General features: G+C 40.7%; 1 protein-coding gene across 7 annotated transcripts in view; it reads right to left on the bottom strand.

The window, feature by feature from the left end:
• Positions 1-17,420, bottom strand: part of ST7 (suppression of tumorigenicity 7) — a 228,779-nt gene that overhangs the window by 198,778 nt on the left and 12,581 nt on the right. The window contains exon 2 of one of the 7 annotated variants that reach the window (XM_037888916.1): positions 4,335-4,430. The exons of 5 other annotated variants lie outside the window; for them this stretch is intronic. The gene's annotated coding sequence lies outside the window, so the exon portion shown is untranslated. Of the gene's footprint in view, positions 1-4,334; positions 4,431-17,270; positions 17,412-17,420 lie in introns of those variants that run through there. One more of the 7 variants, XM_043549916.1, reaches the window with a different exon arrangement.

The following is a 17,420-nucleotide window of genomic DNA, read 5'->3' as shown; positions in this document are numbered from 1 at the left end:
CACTGTACTATCCTGGTGGAGACACAGTGCGGGTTGTTTCCATTACAAAGTAAGTACTGTACTATACACCTGTCTGTGGTTGATTTTGCCTAGTTGCCTCCTGATAAAATCTGCTTGTACCTTGTCTCCACTAGGATGTTACAGCAGGATAGCTAATGCGAGTTAGTTATCCCAGGGTAAAAACACCTTTTTTGGCAATGAAGACAGTAGGCATTGCTGACTACTTCTCATTGACTTCAAAAGCATCATTACCCCAGGCTATGCAACACCGACTGACATTATAGTTAATTACCAGAAATTAACTTGGATGGAGATTAAAACCCAATCTTGCTGCCTACGTATCTTGAATAAAAGCACCCTTTCCACAAAAGCAGACACCCAAATTCCAGGTTCCATAAAAATAGGTTATATAGCAAATGCCCTCAAAGATGCAGTGCATTTTACATTTGTGATAGCTTTTTCATGATCACAAGCAACCATGTGTCCTCACAGTTTCTGCAAACCCAGGGGGTATGGCTTTATATTTAGATTATTCTTTTAAAATGGCAATTTACGAGTAATACAAAATCCTTTTATTATTGTTTTTGCGCTCATTATTAGAAAAGTAAATTTAATGGACCCTTTTTAAATTTCTGGGGTGGTAACCAACGTAGGGGATCATTTGAAAACTGGAGATCAAGTCAAAGTTTGAGACATACCATACTGGAACTTGAGTAGCAGAACAAGTGTTTGGGAAAAACTGAGACAGCCTGAATAGTCTCAGAAGAGGCTGAAGTCTTAATCCGACACCCTTGCTCCCCAATACCACCTGAGAAAAGGGTGAGTGTTGGCAGTTTCCTAGGTCTTTCAAAAACCTGTGGAAGTGTGTTAGTGAAGGAGGCTTTGATAAGACCTGGGATGTGTATCAGTCCAATAAGAGTTATTTGGCATTGTTTTTCTTGTATATAATGTTTTTCTTGCAAAATGTGTACTTAGTGCCATTCGTGTTTTCCCACTAGTCATCCATAGTTTTAGGTATTCCGATTAGAGAGAGAGTTTTTAGGCATATGAAATAACGTCAGAATAGAAGACCTAATAAAAATAAACTTGACCTTAATTTTCTTCATTTTCTCACAGTGATTTATAGCTAGAATGAATAGTAAATTGGGAAAGTCAGGAAGCTAATGTAACTAACACACTACCAATTGCATCTTTTTAGATCATCTAAGCATCAGGGAGAGAACACTTAGCCCTAAACATTTTGTACACAGTATAAGTTTTTGTTGGTCATTTAAACAAATTCAAAACTATTCTCTAAAAGAAAACACAGAAGTCTTGTTTTATTCTACTTGAATTCCAAGGACTCTTCCTTGGCTTGACAACCACTGACTGCTAGCACTGGCCCCATTTCAGTCATGAAAATGCATCATGGTTTGAGACCACTGCAACTACAATACTGAATAGACATGTTTTTCTATGTTAAATAGCACTGGGATATTTAAGTTCAGTTGATTCAATGATGTGTTGAGTTTGATTTAAAAAAAACAACAGTGTTGTAGATGTATACTGTGCTTACGCTTAAATCTCCCCAAGTGAGTACTTCTCAGGGGGTGATCCTCTTACAAAAAGTCAAACACCTTCATCTGTGTACACACACACACAAACCACCACCACCTACAAGGTGTGGGTGTGTGTTATCCATGTTATAACAGGTAGACTGGTGGTGAATTGTGATTACTGATAGATTAATTGTTTCCACGGTTGGTAACCTGTGCTAAAACTTTCACTTTTTACAGTTACTCCAACTCTTTCCCCATCCCGCCAACTCATTAATTTCACCCACCTATTGCTTCTTGTCTATTTAGACTATATATACAGATGTTTAGGGCAAGAACAATGATTTATTACACATTTGTACAGAGCCTATCTGCAGGAGCTGTGCCTACCTCAGTTTCCCTCCTTCAGAATCCCCAGTAAGTTTTAGCAAGATATGCTTCATCAATAGCATCAATATCATGTCAGGACAACTAGTTTCTTTCTCAGCCCATGACAAAAATGTTATCAGAAGTAAGCAGTTAATGGATACAATTTTCTTTGTAAAGATGGTAATAAAGAAAAAGCGTACACACCAGGCATGATGGGGTGCTGGTCTACGACTAGTGCTCCTAAAAATGCTATTGTAAAACAAATAAATAAAATAATACTAAACAAACAACGTTCTGTTGACTGCTCCCTAATGAGTGGAATATGTCAGATTCTCTGACATAGCAGATTCTCTTTATTGGCTTTGCATATTGTAGAGAGGCTCCTTTAGTTTAAAAACCAAATCCATTAATCTTGGGCCTTCCTTTTATGGGCCAGATCCTCAGCTAAAGTAAACCATCATAGCTACATTGGAATCAATGGCGCTACACAAATTTACAGCAGCTGAGGATCAGGCCCAATGGATTTTCTCTCTCAGAACACAGGTACCGTGTGCTGTTAGCTGATCATCATGGTATTTGTAAATATACTGCTGTGGAGCATTAAAAATGTTCTTCTCTCAGAAGTTCTTGCAGTTCCTCCAGGTCTTTTCTGACTTTGCCTTCTTCCACACTCAGAGTTACAACACTAACTAGATTCTGGTCACTGTTTAACTAGATGCCCACCCCTGCATCTTCGATTTGTTGCTGATACTCAAAATGAAAATCAAGAATTTCTCTCCTTTTAGGTATTAAAGGAAAAGCCCAGCACCTTCACAAATGTATTGCTTAATATACTCGTTTCAGAAATCAGCACATCCACCATTGTCTGCTCACCAACAGTATTCTGACTCAGTAGGAAATGACAACTGAAGATGCAATGGCAAATCCCTCTATATCCACTGCCTGTTTTCATTATCTGAGCGTCTAAATTTATTATGTCTGAACACAATCTTGTTTTTTGAACTATGCCTCCCACAATCCTACCTCAGCTATCTCTTAAAGACTGCAGGAGTCAATGATGTTGACTACTATATATGAATCTTTTAAAGGTTGCCCTCTAGTGTTCACAAGATATATAAACATTGCCATTTTTGTTCACACAATTGTACACTAACTGTAAAATCTCTCATTAAGATGAGATAAACCAGACAATTTGCATGTAACCTGCAGTGTGAGCCAAAGATTTTGAAGGGAATTGGGGAAAGATGAGAAAACCCCCTAAAACCAACAAAGCTTTATATTAAAGTTCATGTCTCTACAACAATCATTTGGAACTGAAAGTAACTAAAAATCTGTTTGATCTGGGTTTTAATCAACATTGTACATGGTCAAAACATCTGCAGAATTGGAACTCTAATTTTATCTGGTTCATGTTCAGAAAAGGGTGAATCATTTGTAATGAATAATTTATTTGAACAATTTCATGTCATCAACAAATAATTTCTGTGAATAAGCTTTGGGTTGTAGCTTCTTCACAAGCAATTTGTAGTAAGGATCAAAAAGCAAGCTGCTTTGATTTGAGAGAGGTCACACATTGTTTCAGTTCCTTAACTGATGAGTGTAACTCTTAAGAGTCAGGCTCAGATGTGAATACTCCTAATTCATTAGTCTTAATTCATTTTCAGTCATTCATATTCTGTAATACGAGTTTAGCATTTGTTACCTGAATCAGCAAGTAATCTTTCCAATGAACCAGAATGTTCACAGAAAGGGAACAGAGTACAAGAAAAATGGTTTAAAAATTCTAAATATTGTAGTGCATTATTTTCTCTTTGCAGTATTCACTCACCTCTAAGAATGCATCATCAGTGCTGACTATAATTCTGATCTGAGATCATATACTTCCTCAAAGTCCTGACATGTGTCATACATATATTATATATATATAAACACTGTTTGTTTTACATAAATCACTCACACACTAGACATATACACATAGTAATTATGGATAAAATTTTCAAGTGACAGTTCTATTTTCAAAGGTGACTAAATCACTTATGCACTTTTGAAGATATTACCCTTATAGTTTTACCTAGTGTATATATTAGTCTATAAATAAGTAGTTAGATTTAATATACCAATTACAGGAATGCTATAGTCCTATAAATGAATTAGCACGCCAAAAGATAAAGTTTACACAAGTACCATTAATCCCACTTAAATTAATACCTAAAGAAGACATCTAAAAAAATTAATAGATGTCCAATGATCCTAGGGGTAAAATGCAGATTTAAAAAAAATCCAAAGCAACCAGATAAGAAACAGAGTTGTAGTATATTGTTTCTGTGTCCCAAACCAAAATACATTTCATAGAACAGCAGAACAAATTTAGCAAACAACCTGCTAAAGAAATAAAGTACAGAGCACATAAATGTTATGAAGGTTTTTTACCAGATAAGTCAAGGTTTTCAGTTGCTGCGTTGTGAAATTTCTCTTGGGGGAGGCCCAGGAGCAGGCGTCACAGTTTCCTACCACCAACAGAATTTGCTGTGGTATTAATACAAAGGTGTTTGTGAGAAGAGCCTCATAAAAATTGCATTGCTTCTGGCAACATTTTCCCTAAATGCTGCTCTGTCACATTGGAAAAAAACAGCAAAAATGAAACCAGGTATATTTTGGGTTGACATTTATTATTCATTTCTGCCTTTTTCAGTGTTATTGATTCCAGTGCCTATATACACAGATCGCACATTAAAAGAGAACTGTTCTAATCTACAAAAAGAACAGGAGTACTTGTGGCACCTTAGAGACTAACAAATTTATTTGACCATAAGCTTTCGTGGGCTACAGCTCACTTCATCGGATGCCTGCAATGGAAAATACAGTAGGACGATTTTATATACACAGAGAACATGAAACAATGGGTATTACCATGCACACTATAACGAGAGTGATCAGTTAAGGTGAGCTATTACCAGCAGGAGAGGGAAAAAAAACCTTTTGTAGTGATAATCAAGATGGGCCATTTCCAGCAGTTGACAAGTGTGAGGAACAGTAGGGGGGAAAATAAACAAGGGGAAATAGTTTTACTTTGTGTAATGACCCATCCACTCCCAGTCTTTTATTCAAGCCTAATTTAATGGTGTCCAGTTTGCAAATTAATTCCAATTCAGCAGTCTCTTGTTGGAGTCTGTTTTTGAAGGTTTTTTGTTGTAATATTGTGGCTTTTAGGTCTGTAATCGAGTGACCAGAGAGACTGAAGTGTTCTCCGACTAGTTTTTGAATGTTATAATTCTTGACGTCTGATTTGTGTCCATTTATTCTTTTACGTAGAGACTGCCCAGTTTGGCCAATGTACATGGCAGAGGGGCATTGCTGGCACATGATGGCATATATCACATTGGTAGATGTGCAGGTGAATGAGCCCCTGATGGCGTGGCTGATGTGATTAGGTCCTATGATGGGGTCCCCTCGATTACAGACTAAAAGTCGCAATATTACCTTAACTTGATCACTCTCGTTATAGTGTGCATGGTAACGCCCATTGTTTCATGTTCTCTGTGTATATAAAATCATCCTACTGTATTTTCCACTGCATGCATCCGATGAAGTGGGCTGTAGCCCACGAAAGCTATTGCTCAAATAAATTGGTTAGTCTCTAAGGTGCCACAGGTACTCTTGTTCTTTTTGTGGATACAGACTAACACGGCTGCTACTCTGAAACTTGTTCTAATCTATTTTCTCAAGCTAAGCATTGTGTATTCAAGGGGGAAAAACAGCTACTTCAGTTCTTCATGAATCATTATAAAGTCCTGTGCTGCACACATTGGGATAACTAAGATCCCACTGTAACTCTATTATACTGGTGCAAAGGGGCCGTAGTGCTGGCTTAAACAGCTACCTGGGAATTTACCCCCAGCTTGGAGGATTCCCCAGGGTAGTGCAGAGCCACCTCTCACAGCATACCAGAACATGGCTAAGAAAGGCAGCATGGCTGGGGTGCTACTGCACTGCTGATCCCAGACTGATGCATAGGCACCTAGTGACAATGCAGCCACAATAACTTACAGCAGCTCTGTGGCTGCTCTGATTTCAACTGGGTTCCTAATTGCCTTCAACTGGTCCCAATATCAGTGAAGTACAAAGACGACATCTAAAGCCATGATTAATTACCTCATATTGGGTCTTGTGCTGAGCGCAACTTCCCCAGACTCAAAGGTGAACAAATTGATTCATAACTCAGAGTATTTAAGGGGGGGAAAAACAATCCTGTAAAGGTATTACTAAATCAGTTAAAAAATTAATATGCAAGTATTTTAGCCCACTATGCACATTATTTACACAGTCTGTACCACAGACTGACAGAGGGTTTGTGAAGTAGCCATAAAGTGCTACCAATATATTTATACATCTAGGCACTCAGGGCTAGATCCACAAAGGCATTTAGGTGCCTAACTGCAACTTTAGGTGCTTAAACCCTCAAAACCCCCATCAAACCCGGGAGTCACCTAAAGCCCCTAAGCATCTACATTTCTGCTGGTAGAATCTCCTAAATTTCTGCCTTTGGGCATGCACAAGCTGCCCAGCTACTGACACTGCTGAGCTGCTTGATACCTAACTCACAACAGGTTCCTCAAGCTATCCATTTCCCTGCCTACCTTTCCATTTCCCTGCCTACCTTGCCTGAGAGGCCTGATCCAGTGGGCTGCTCAGAGACTTCTCATGGGCCAGAGAGCATAAGTATGACTCTATGGGTCAGTGGCTAGGGCACTCACCTGGGGAGATGCAGGTTCCAGTCCCTACTCCAATGAAGTATTTCATACAAAGTGGAACAGCTTTTACAGGAGTGGTTGAAAGACACCCACTCCAGCATATCCTATACCCCAGTGGTTAGGGCACTCTTAGGAAGTAGGAGACCTGAGTTCAAGTCCTTTCTCCACATTAGGTAGAGTGGGGATTTGAACCTGTCTCTCCCACATTCTGGGTGAGTGCTCTGACCACTGGGTTATTAGGCATCAGAGGACCGTCATTGCCTCCTTGGATTTTCTTGTGAGAAATAGCTGACCCATCTTAGGTGCCTAACTCCACAAGAGGGTTGATGACTGGGAAGGCACCTCTCTCTGGCCCAGAGCTAGGCGTCTAACTCCTTTTGAGGGGGAGGCTTAGGCCCCACCCCTCTTGGCATTTCCTACTGTCCTGCTAAGGCAGCTCCCTGCTCAACTAGCTGGCTTCTGTGAATCCCTTTCTTAGGCACCTGACTCTCCCTATGCATTGTATAGGGAGCCTGGGCACCTACCAGAGTTGTGGATTCCACTGGACAGCAGGGCACCTAAACGTTAGGCATTGCAACAGTGAATCTAAGTCTCCATTGTGGATCTGGCACCCAGATACCATAGCGATGGAAATATCTTGGAGAGAACACCATAGGTAAGGATAGCCTAGTGGTCAGAGTGCTAGCCTGGACTTTAGGACACCAAAATTCAATTCCTCTTCCACCACAAACATGCTGTGTGTCTCTGAGCATGTCATTTTGCCTGTCTGGTTGTGTCTATACAAAGAGTTTAATGTAAAGCTTTTTGATGCGTCAGGTAATTCATAGTATGCAAATCACACCAACAGCATGTACAAAATACCTGTTCCATTTTCAATTTGCATCTTGTGAACACAAAGTGGCAATTTCCTGTGAGCCGAGCACGTAGCATTCTCCAGAGGTATCTAACAGTCCTTTGTTTTTTTGCTGAGCAGCATGAATCCTGGGATTGTTTTTGCTGTGAATTGTGGGAAGCCAGGGGGGTTCAATTTTTCTTTTTTAAAATATCCCATGATTCCTTTGTATCCACCCCACACTTCTTTACTGGACTGGCTCACGCTATTTTTGAATTGCTGTCAGCTAGCATGGATACGTCACTGTAGCGGCATGGAGCGTTGTTAAGGGTGAATATGCACAGGTTGCTTGGACTGTATTACAGCATTCAGAGCCAGACAACTTCTGCACCTGACTTTGCCTATCGCACCACCAAGCAGATGATGCGGGAGCAAGAGAATATTCTATGGTAGGAGCAGCAGCTCCTCCAGCAGCAAGAGGATACTTAGCAGGACAAGGAAGAAGATGAGGAGGGTGCCGAGCTGTTGGAACAAGAGAACCGGTTCCTGGATCACCTATGCAGTATTCAGTGCCATTTCTGGGCCTGGGAAACCAGTGTGGATTGGTGGGAGAGGATCATTCTGAAGAGCTGGGATAACCAACAGTGGTGAGAAAACTTCAGGAGGGGGAGGATTACCTTTTTAAAGATCTGTGCAGAACTGACTCTGGAGGTTTAGCAACAGCATACCAGCATACCCCTGGAGAAATGGGTCACCATTGCCATCTGGAAGTTGGTCACCCCAGAACATTACCAGTATGTAGCCAACCAATTGCATGGGGAGATCAACTGTTGGGGCCATTCTCTGCTATGCCATTGATAAGGTGCTAGCTAACCAGGTCACAAAGCTGAGTAATGCTCAGGAAATTACTGAACTTTGCATGCATGGGGTTCCCAGACTGTATTGGGGCAACTGATGGAACCCATGTGCCTATTATTTGCTGCTCTACCCCTGTCAGGGCACAGAATTTATAAACAAAAAGGGGTATTTCTTCATGGTGCTGCAAGAGCCAGATAACTTCTGCACCTGACTTTGCCTATTGCACTACCAAGCAGCAGGTTTACAGACATAAATGCAAGGTGGTCTGGAAGGGTCCATGATGCTAAGATCTTTTGGAATTCAGTAGTATTTAAATTAATGAAGAAAGTACTGTTTGCCCGTAGGAGCACTGCAGATATTAATAGTGTGGAGGTTGGTCCAGCTATTCTGGGAGACCCGGCTTATCCCCTGATACCCTGGCTAATGAAGCCATACACAGGCCGCTTGGACAGAAGGAAGGAACACGTTGTCTGAGTAGTTTCAGAATGGTAGTCAAGTGTGTATTTGGCCATTTGAAAGGCAGATGGCACTGCTTACAGAATAGGTTGGAAGCAAGAGAAAAAAAAATGTTCCAACCATTATCACTGCACGTTGGGTTTCGCAAAATAGTTGAGCGAGCAAGGGGGAAAGCTTTACCGATGGGTGGGAGGCTGCAGTGTGGAGACTTGCTCAAAGGTTCGAGCAGCCTGCAAGTGTTCCATAGAGAACACAAACACCTATGGGAATGCTGTCAAGGATGCCTAATGTTCGCATTTTGAGTCACATCCCTGAACACGTTATCCCATGGGGATGCAGAAGTTGCACACACTGGGGTATTGTGTGCAAAATGGAGATAACCCTATCTCACAGGGGTATTGGGAGGATAAATATATTAAAGATTATGAAGCACTCGGATACTAGGATGGTGGGGGCCACATAAGTACCTAAGATGTATAAGAATCCAGAAGTTTAAATAAAACTAAATTATCTAATGAGTGGGTTATTGCATTCAGAATCAACTAGTGCCAGCTTGACTTATGGTTCATCATAGCTGGAAACCATAGATTGATTTGTGCTTTAGCAGATAGCTCAACAGCAGAACTAGAGACACTATCTGAAGCACTCACAAAAATGTGTTTTAGCTGCGGGTTTGTTGCTTTCTAACAATATTAGAAACTTTATGCAATATACACCAACAATAATTAATAGTATCAATGATAAGCTTGCTATATCGACTGAACCCGATATGGTAATTTATCTTAATAGAGCGTGAGAATTTCAAGGGCCATATGGGAAGTCACTGATTATGAAATCCTTTAGAAAGGATAAGAAAGAGACTTTGTGGTTTAGATGTCAACGAGTCAGCTCTTTCAGCACACGGTACTTAAGAAACGGAGACCACATATTCAGCATTGCCTCCAGTTTTCAGTTTCTGCACAACCTTATGCTCCAGATGCATTCAGAAAGATTAGATACAGAATAAATAGGCATTTACTTAGTTTAAAGTGTTGGGGTTTAAGCTAACTATCCTCCAGCCTGAGCAACTGTGCCCCACTGAAAAAAGATGGGTTTTCTTTATTTAAATGAACTGTTTTGGAACTCAATTTCTAACACCAAATTCAGCCACCTTTCTATACAATTTACCAGTCATTTTCCTGTAGTTTCTTTTAAAAACCACAGATCAAAATGAAGTTGCACTGTTATCTTATCTCTGCACATATTGGGCTCTCCGATAATGAAAGATTCTAAGGATGAAATTCTGACCCTATTGTAGTCAATAGGAGTTCAGACATTGCTTTCAATGGGGCCAAAATTTCATCCTGAAGCGTTCTAGAAGAAATGGAAAATTAGTCTATGTCCCATACGTTGCAATCTGTCATCTTAGACTTTTAAATAATTAGGGTCATATTAGTTCTGTGCTGGTAAAACCCCTCAGGGCACTAAGTATCAGAGGGATAGCCGTGTTAGTCTGGATCTCTAAAAGCAGCAAAGAGTCCTGTGGCATCTTATAGACTAACAGACGTATTGGAGCATAAGCTTTAGTGGGTGAATACCCACTTCGTCAGATGCATGTAGTGGAAATTTCCAGAGGCAGGTATAAATATGCAAGCAAGAATCAGGCTAGGGATAATGAGGTTAGTTCTATCAGGGAGGATGAGGCCCCCTTCTAGCAGTTAAGGTGTGAACACCAAGGGAGGAGAAACTGCTTTTGTAGTTGGCTAGCCATTCACAGTCTTGGTTTAATCCTGAGCTGATGGTGTCAAATTTGCAAATGAATTGAAGCTCAGCAGTTTCTCTTTGAAATCCAGGTCTGAAGTTTTTTTGCTGCAGGATGGCTACCTTTAAATCTGCTATTGTGTGTCCAGGGAGATTGAAATGTTCTCCTACAGGTTTTTGTATATTGCCATTCCTAATATCTGATTTGTGTCCATTTATCCTTTTATGTAGGGACTGTCCAGTTTGGCCGATATACATAGCAGAGGGGCATTGCTGGCACATGATGGCGTATATTACATTGGTGGACGTGCAGGTGAATGAACTGGTGATGGTGTGGCTGATCTGCTTAGGTCCCGTGATGGTGTCGCTGGTGTAGATATGTGGGCAGAGTTGGCATCAAGGTTTGTTGCATAGATTGGTTCCTGAGTTAGAGTTACTATGATGTGGTGTGTCGTTGTTGGTGAGAATACGCTTCAGGCTAGCCATAATTATGCGTGAGGATAAAGTCACAGAGCTCAGCAACCAGTTGTGCTGTGGCATCATCAGGGATACTGTTCCTGACAGCTTGTATTCCATCTGTATGTGGGATGTTCATGTAGAAAGCCTCTACATCCATGGTGGCTAGGATGGTGTTTTCTGGAAGATCACCAATGCATTGTAGTTTTCTCAGGAAATCAGTGGTGTCACAGAGATAGCTGGGAGTGCCGGTGGCATAGGGTCTGAGTAGAGAGTCTACATACCCGGATAGTCCTTCAGTGAGAGTGCCAATGTCCGAGATGATGGGGTGTCCAGGATTTCCGGGTTTATGGATCTTGGGTAGTAGATAAAATAGCCCCAGTCAGGGCTCTAAGGGTATGTTGATTTGTTCCTGTGTTAGTGTAGGGAGTGTCCTGAGTAGATGGTGCAGTTTTAGTGTATTCCTCAGTGGGATCTGAGGAAAGTAGCCTGTAGAATTTGGTATTGGAGAGTTATCTGGCAGCCTCCTTTTGGTAGTCAGACCTGTTCATGATGACAACAGCACCTCCTTTATCAGCCTCTTTGATTATAATGTCAGGGTTATTTCTGAGGCTGTGGATGGCATTGCGTTAGGCACGACTTAGGTTATGAGGCAAGCGATGTTGTTTTTCCACAATTTCTGCCTGTGCACGTCGGTGGAAGCATTCTATGTATTGGTTCAGACTGTCATTTCAACCCTAAGGAGGAGTCCATGTGGAGTTCTTCTTCTTGTGCTGTTGGTGGAAGGGTATCTGTGTATCAGTGCGCTGTTCAGTGTTTTCTTGAAAGTATTCTTTGAGTCGGAGACGTTGGAAGTAGGCTTCCAGATCACCGCAGAACTGTATCATGTTTGTGGGGGTGGTGGGGCAAAAAGAGAGTGTCCCCGAGATAGGACAGACTCTTCTGCCGGGCTGAGTGTGTAGCTGGATAGATTGACGATATTGCTGGGTGAGCAGGGCCAGCTCCAGGCACCAGCGTTCCAAGCAGGTGCTTGGGGCGGCAGCCGATGTGCCATTAGGGCGTTTCCGCAGCGGCGGCAATTCTGCAGCAGCCTCTATCTTCAGCCGCCCGCGGCGGCAAATCGGCAGCAGCCCCCATCTTTTCAGCTGCTCGCAGCAGTGGCAATTTGGCTACAGCTTCTCTCTCTTCAGCCGCTCGCGGTGGCGGCAATTCGGCATGCTCCTTGGGGCAGCAAAAACGGTAGAGCCGGCCCTGTGGGTGAGTTAGGGGTACCACTTTTGTGGCCCCATGTGGCAGGTAGGATTTTAGACAGTTTACAGTCCTTTTTCCTTTGTAGAGAGGTGAAATGTGTAATGTAGATCTGCTGTCTTATTTTGGTAAAGTCTGTTTGTATGGAAGGTTGGTTATTTATGAGTCTCTCCAGGTTGGAGAGCTCTTTTTTGATGTTTTCCTGTTTGCTCTATAGGATGCTGATCAGGTGATTCCTCAGTTTCTTTGATAGTGTATGGCAATCTTTCACTGTGGGCCGTGCAGTATGTAGAGAGCAATGGATTTTTCACCTTCAGTCCATTTGGTATGATGTCCATCCGTTTGCATTTGGAAAGGAAGATGATATCTGTCTGTACTTTTGCAAGTTTCTTCAGGGTACTGGATACTTACTGATTTCTCTCTCATTGAGTTTTCATAGCATCATTACCTTGGGGAAGGAAGGTTAATCTATGGATGTGAGGGATGAAATCCTGGCTCCACTGAAGTCGAAGGCAAAACTTCAGTGGGGGCCAATATTTTACACAGTGGGTCCTTGCATCTCTTACTGCTTCCTGCCCTGTAGAACAGTATGGCTTCTTCAAAAGCCATGCTTCCAATGATGCCTCTCCACTGGTTGATGCTCTCTCTCTCAGACACACTCCAAAGATGTCTGGCTGTCATTGCTGTTTACCTGATGTCACCAACACCTCAACCACAGGATTCTTTACAGAGCTTTTTGGACAGTGGTGTAGGGGGAAGATAGGGAGGATAAGGCTTACTGCTACAGAGAACAGATGTCTTTCCTGTACCCCACCCAGCTCTGCCCTATCTTAATCCACAGAACACTCACATACAGGTTTTCATGTGCGGGGAAAGAGAAACTAGTATACTGAAGTCCTGGTACTCTTCCCCTTCTATGCTACCCAACCAAGATCTTCTTTATACTTCATTTGTGGAAGAAGAGGGGCAGATCAAGCCGTATGTATTAAATTGCAATTTGTGTTGGAGCTCTCTGGTTGGATCAACACTATCCTGTTAAATTTATTATTTAAATATAGCAATGGTCGATATCACATGGAAGGTGGCATGTGTTAGTAGATCAGATAACCATGTGCCAGGCCAGCCTGTAGTATAAAAAATTGTCAATCCTCAGCATGAAACATATCCATAGTGACACCAAGCCATTTGTTTATGTGAAGACAAACGTGCAGCACTCTCACATTACCAGCACATTTTTAAGTGAAACAGACAACTTACAAGATTTAAAAAAGAAAAAGAAAAGAAAATACACATATAATTCAAGTGCTATTCCACGTTTTAATCTGCTCTCTTAGCATTTCACTGCTGAGAATACAAACTAACAGAACAACCCAGTAGGCTTTACATTTCACTCCAAAGCCAAGTTTACTTCTAGAAAGTGAGCTGGAAATTACAACATTGCATGGTAGCAGTTGGCAGAGCTTTGCAGAAAAGGAATCTTGCTTATGACAACTATAAACAATTTCATTTTTCCCCTGTTACTCTTAATCTTCTAATTGCTATATTTAAATGCACTTAATCACTTAAGCATTGAATCGACCATAGTGATAAATCTTCACTTTAGACGAAGCAATAATAAATCTTTGTCTTCTCTTAGCAGCTGGCCAGTTTTGATTCGGACTTTGAATTTTTATCCTTTCCTCAGGCTTAACAGTAACAACTTGTTAGTTCTGTCTTTTGAAAGTGTGACACTGTTCCCATTAAATTCATTACCCTTGTTTAAGCTTAAATTTTTTCCATGTTAAAAATGGATGTCCTTCTGCAATACTGTACCAAGAAACAAACAAAACAAAACATCCAATTAGTCTCTGCTGGTAATTTACAATGCAACAGTAGTTCATTAGTATTTATTCAGCACCATTGGTGCACATGGCACTTTACAGACATGAGAAGACAAGCTAGAGCTTATAATACAATCTTTCAATGGAGGCCTCCAATGCCACAGAGAGCTAATTTAAAAACAGGTGGAAGAGGGCTTCAAAAGTACACTAACAAATAACAGAGTAATAATATTCCACAAGCAGCTCATAGCTTGGCTAGAGAAATCAAGCTACATTTTCACCAAAACTCTTTGTCAAATACTCAAACCCCTTTGAGAAGACAACAGGTGTTAGAGGTGGCAAGCAGAAAAATGTAGGAAAAGATTGTCTTGGGACTCAGGAGATCTGGGTTCTATGCTACAGGTTTCCGCAATCCTGCAAATTATTTAAACTCCACTCCTACAAATACTCATGCACATTCTTAATTTTAACTTAATCCCATTGACTCGTGTGTAAAGTCAAGCAGATGTACAAACATTTGCAGAACCACAGCCTTCATTTCTCTATGCCTCCATTTCTGCAATATGTTTCCAAATGGGTGTTAGCCAAGTGATATTTCTGACCATTGTCTTCAGTATTCTGGCTTGGCTAGAAATCTACTGCACTTAGTAAATACCTCCCATATAGCTCTCAGTTGCATGAAAGGTATTGGCAGATGCTTGGAGTTGGGATTTAAATAGTTACATCTGAAAATCTCTTTCAGAATAAAGTCAACTCTTTTATGATGTGCTCAACTTTTTTCGTCACCCACAATAGCAACCTCAAGGCTGTGATTGGTGCGCAGGCTACCATAACTTTGTCGCTGTTTGACTTTGAATTACTTCATGTTCATATAGTTTAAGGCCAAAAGGAATCATTAGCTCATCACTCTTGCATGCCACAGGACATTAAATTTCCCCCGAGTTGCCCTGTACTGAGCCCAGTAACTTAAGTTTCACTAAAGCATGACTTGTGTTTGGCTAACACATATCTTTCAGAAAGGCATCCAGTCTTGATTTGAAGACTTTAAGAGATGGAGAATCCACCACTACCCCTGGTGGTGTGTTCCAATGGTGAATCACCCTCATCATTAAAAATATGTGCCTTATTTCTTATTTGAATTTTTCTGACTTCAGCTTCCAGCCATTGGTTCCTGTTATGCCTTAATCTGCTACATTAAAGAGCCCTCTAGTAACCAGTATTTTTTCCATTTGAAAGTATTTATGCCCTGAAATCAAGTCACTTCTCCATCTTGTGATAAATGAAACAGATTGCCATACTTAATGAGCTCATTTTCTCCATCCCTCAAATCATTTTGTAACCTTAGGCCCCAGTCCTGTAAACTCTTATAGAAGCGTTCAGTTTTAAGCATGTGGTATTAGAGTCAGTGACATAACTTGCACTCGAGTTAAGCATGTTCATAAGTACCTGCATGGTCAGGGCCTTAATGTTGCATAATCTCAGAGATATTAAGGCCAAAAATAATGATAGTCTAGTCTCACCATCTGCATAACACAGGCCATATTTCACTCGATGATTCCTAACTCCAGCCCAACAACTTGTGGTTGAACTGCAGCATATGTTTCAGAGAGAGAGCCAATCATGATTTAAAGACTCCAAGGGCTGGAGAGTTTCCCACATCCTTTGGTGATCGGTTCCAACAGCTGATTATGCTCACGGTTAAAAAGTGTGAGCCTTATTTCCAGTTTGAACTTTGCTATCTTCAACTTCCAGCTATTGGTTCTGGTTATGCCTTTGCCTGCTAGATGAAAGAACCCTCTGCTATTGGATATTGTCTCCCTGTGTAGGTAATTATACACTGTGGTCAAGTTGCCTCTTAACCATTTATTTGATTAGCTAAATAGACTGAGCTCCATTAGTCTTTGTACGGTCTGTTTTCCAAACCTTGAATCATTTTCATGGCTCTTCTATGTACCCTCTCAACTTTTCAACATCCCTTTTAAAGTGTGGACACCAGAACACAGTATTCCAGGAATGACCTCACCAGTGCTGTATGCAGAAGTGATATTAGCTACCTATTCCTGTTCCTACTAATATTGGTATTAATGCATTCAAGTATCATGTTAGCCCTTTTTGCTAGTTTGTTTAATATATAGTGCTTTTGTTTGGAATTATGTATACTTATTTGTTCTCAAGGACTTTCCTGAATATTCACTGTAAATGGGCAGTGTTAGCTACTGTTTCTTCTGTATATGCAAACTTACTGGATTGATTTATGCAAAGCTGTTACTTTTCTTTTATCTATGCAAATAAGGCCATATTCAGTTTTTAAACATCTACCAGAAGATAAGGAGTAAACTTTTCAGAAGCGCCTACATGACTTAGGAGCCTCTTTCATTTTTGAAACTGACTTAAACACTTAGGAGCCTAGGTCCCACTGAGAATCAAAAATATGTAGGCACCTCAAGAAACAGATAGGCACCTTGTGGAATTTTCAAAGACATGGGAGTTAGGTGCATAGGTGCCCAGTAAGATTTTCAAAAGCTTCTATCTGCATCTTTAGGTGCCTAAATACCTTATACATATGGTCCAATGTGCCTAAGTCAGTTCTGAAAATGGGGTTTAGGCAATTCTGAAAATTTTAACCAAGGTCCCTGCTCAGATGATCTTGCCGTTTAGTTAAGAGCTTACAGTATAATTCAGCATTTGTACATCAGTCAGGACGAGTCCAGAGTACCTTTGTTCAAGATTTTATCATGCAGAGCTTCAAATAGCCTGGTTTGCATGTTTCCTCTGAAATATTGGCAGTTCAGTGTATTACAACCCCTCTGGAAAAAAGCCAGTTTCTAAAACACCTTAAAATATTTTTGCTATCTCTGCATTAGATTGGAACTTCATTAACAGCTGCTTTCATTTGAGAGTTTTTTGCCAAATGACTGTGAAAACCATATCCCTGAGTTAAAACAAAAACAAACAAACTCACTCTGAAAGGAAATATTTAAATTTCTAGGTCAGAAGTCTTCTACTATACCACAACATGCTCCACTTATCAGACGACAAATTTTAATTTTCTTTTTTTTTTTCCTTTTAAGGTAACCCTAATCTGAAGTCTTTGAAACAGAAATCTATGTTGCAAATATTATGCTACATTTCTGCAAGTAATCGTCTCTCTTTTAAAGCTTAAAAGGGCACTTTCCAAACAGATCATGCCCAAAATTTTACATACCTTAAAACTGTTAAAATCTGGTGTGCAGTATCCACTTGAATCTTAATCTAAACTTAATATTAACAATCCAAATCGCCACCATTTTTGCAGGACAAAGACAAGCAAACAAAAATACCTAATATGCAAACATTGCTTACAGGCTCTGCGTCA

The sequence above is a fragment of the Chelonia mydas genome, chromosome 1, assembly GCF_015237465.2.
Source record: "Chelonia mydas isolate rCheMyd1 chromosome 1, rCheMyd1.pri.v2, whole genome shotgun sequence".
Lineage (NCBI taxonomy): Eukaryota > Metazoa > Chordata > Testudines > Cheloniidae > Chelonia > Chelonia mydas.
This window is presented reverse-complemented; position numbering and strand designations above follow the sequence as displayed.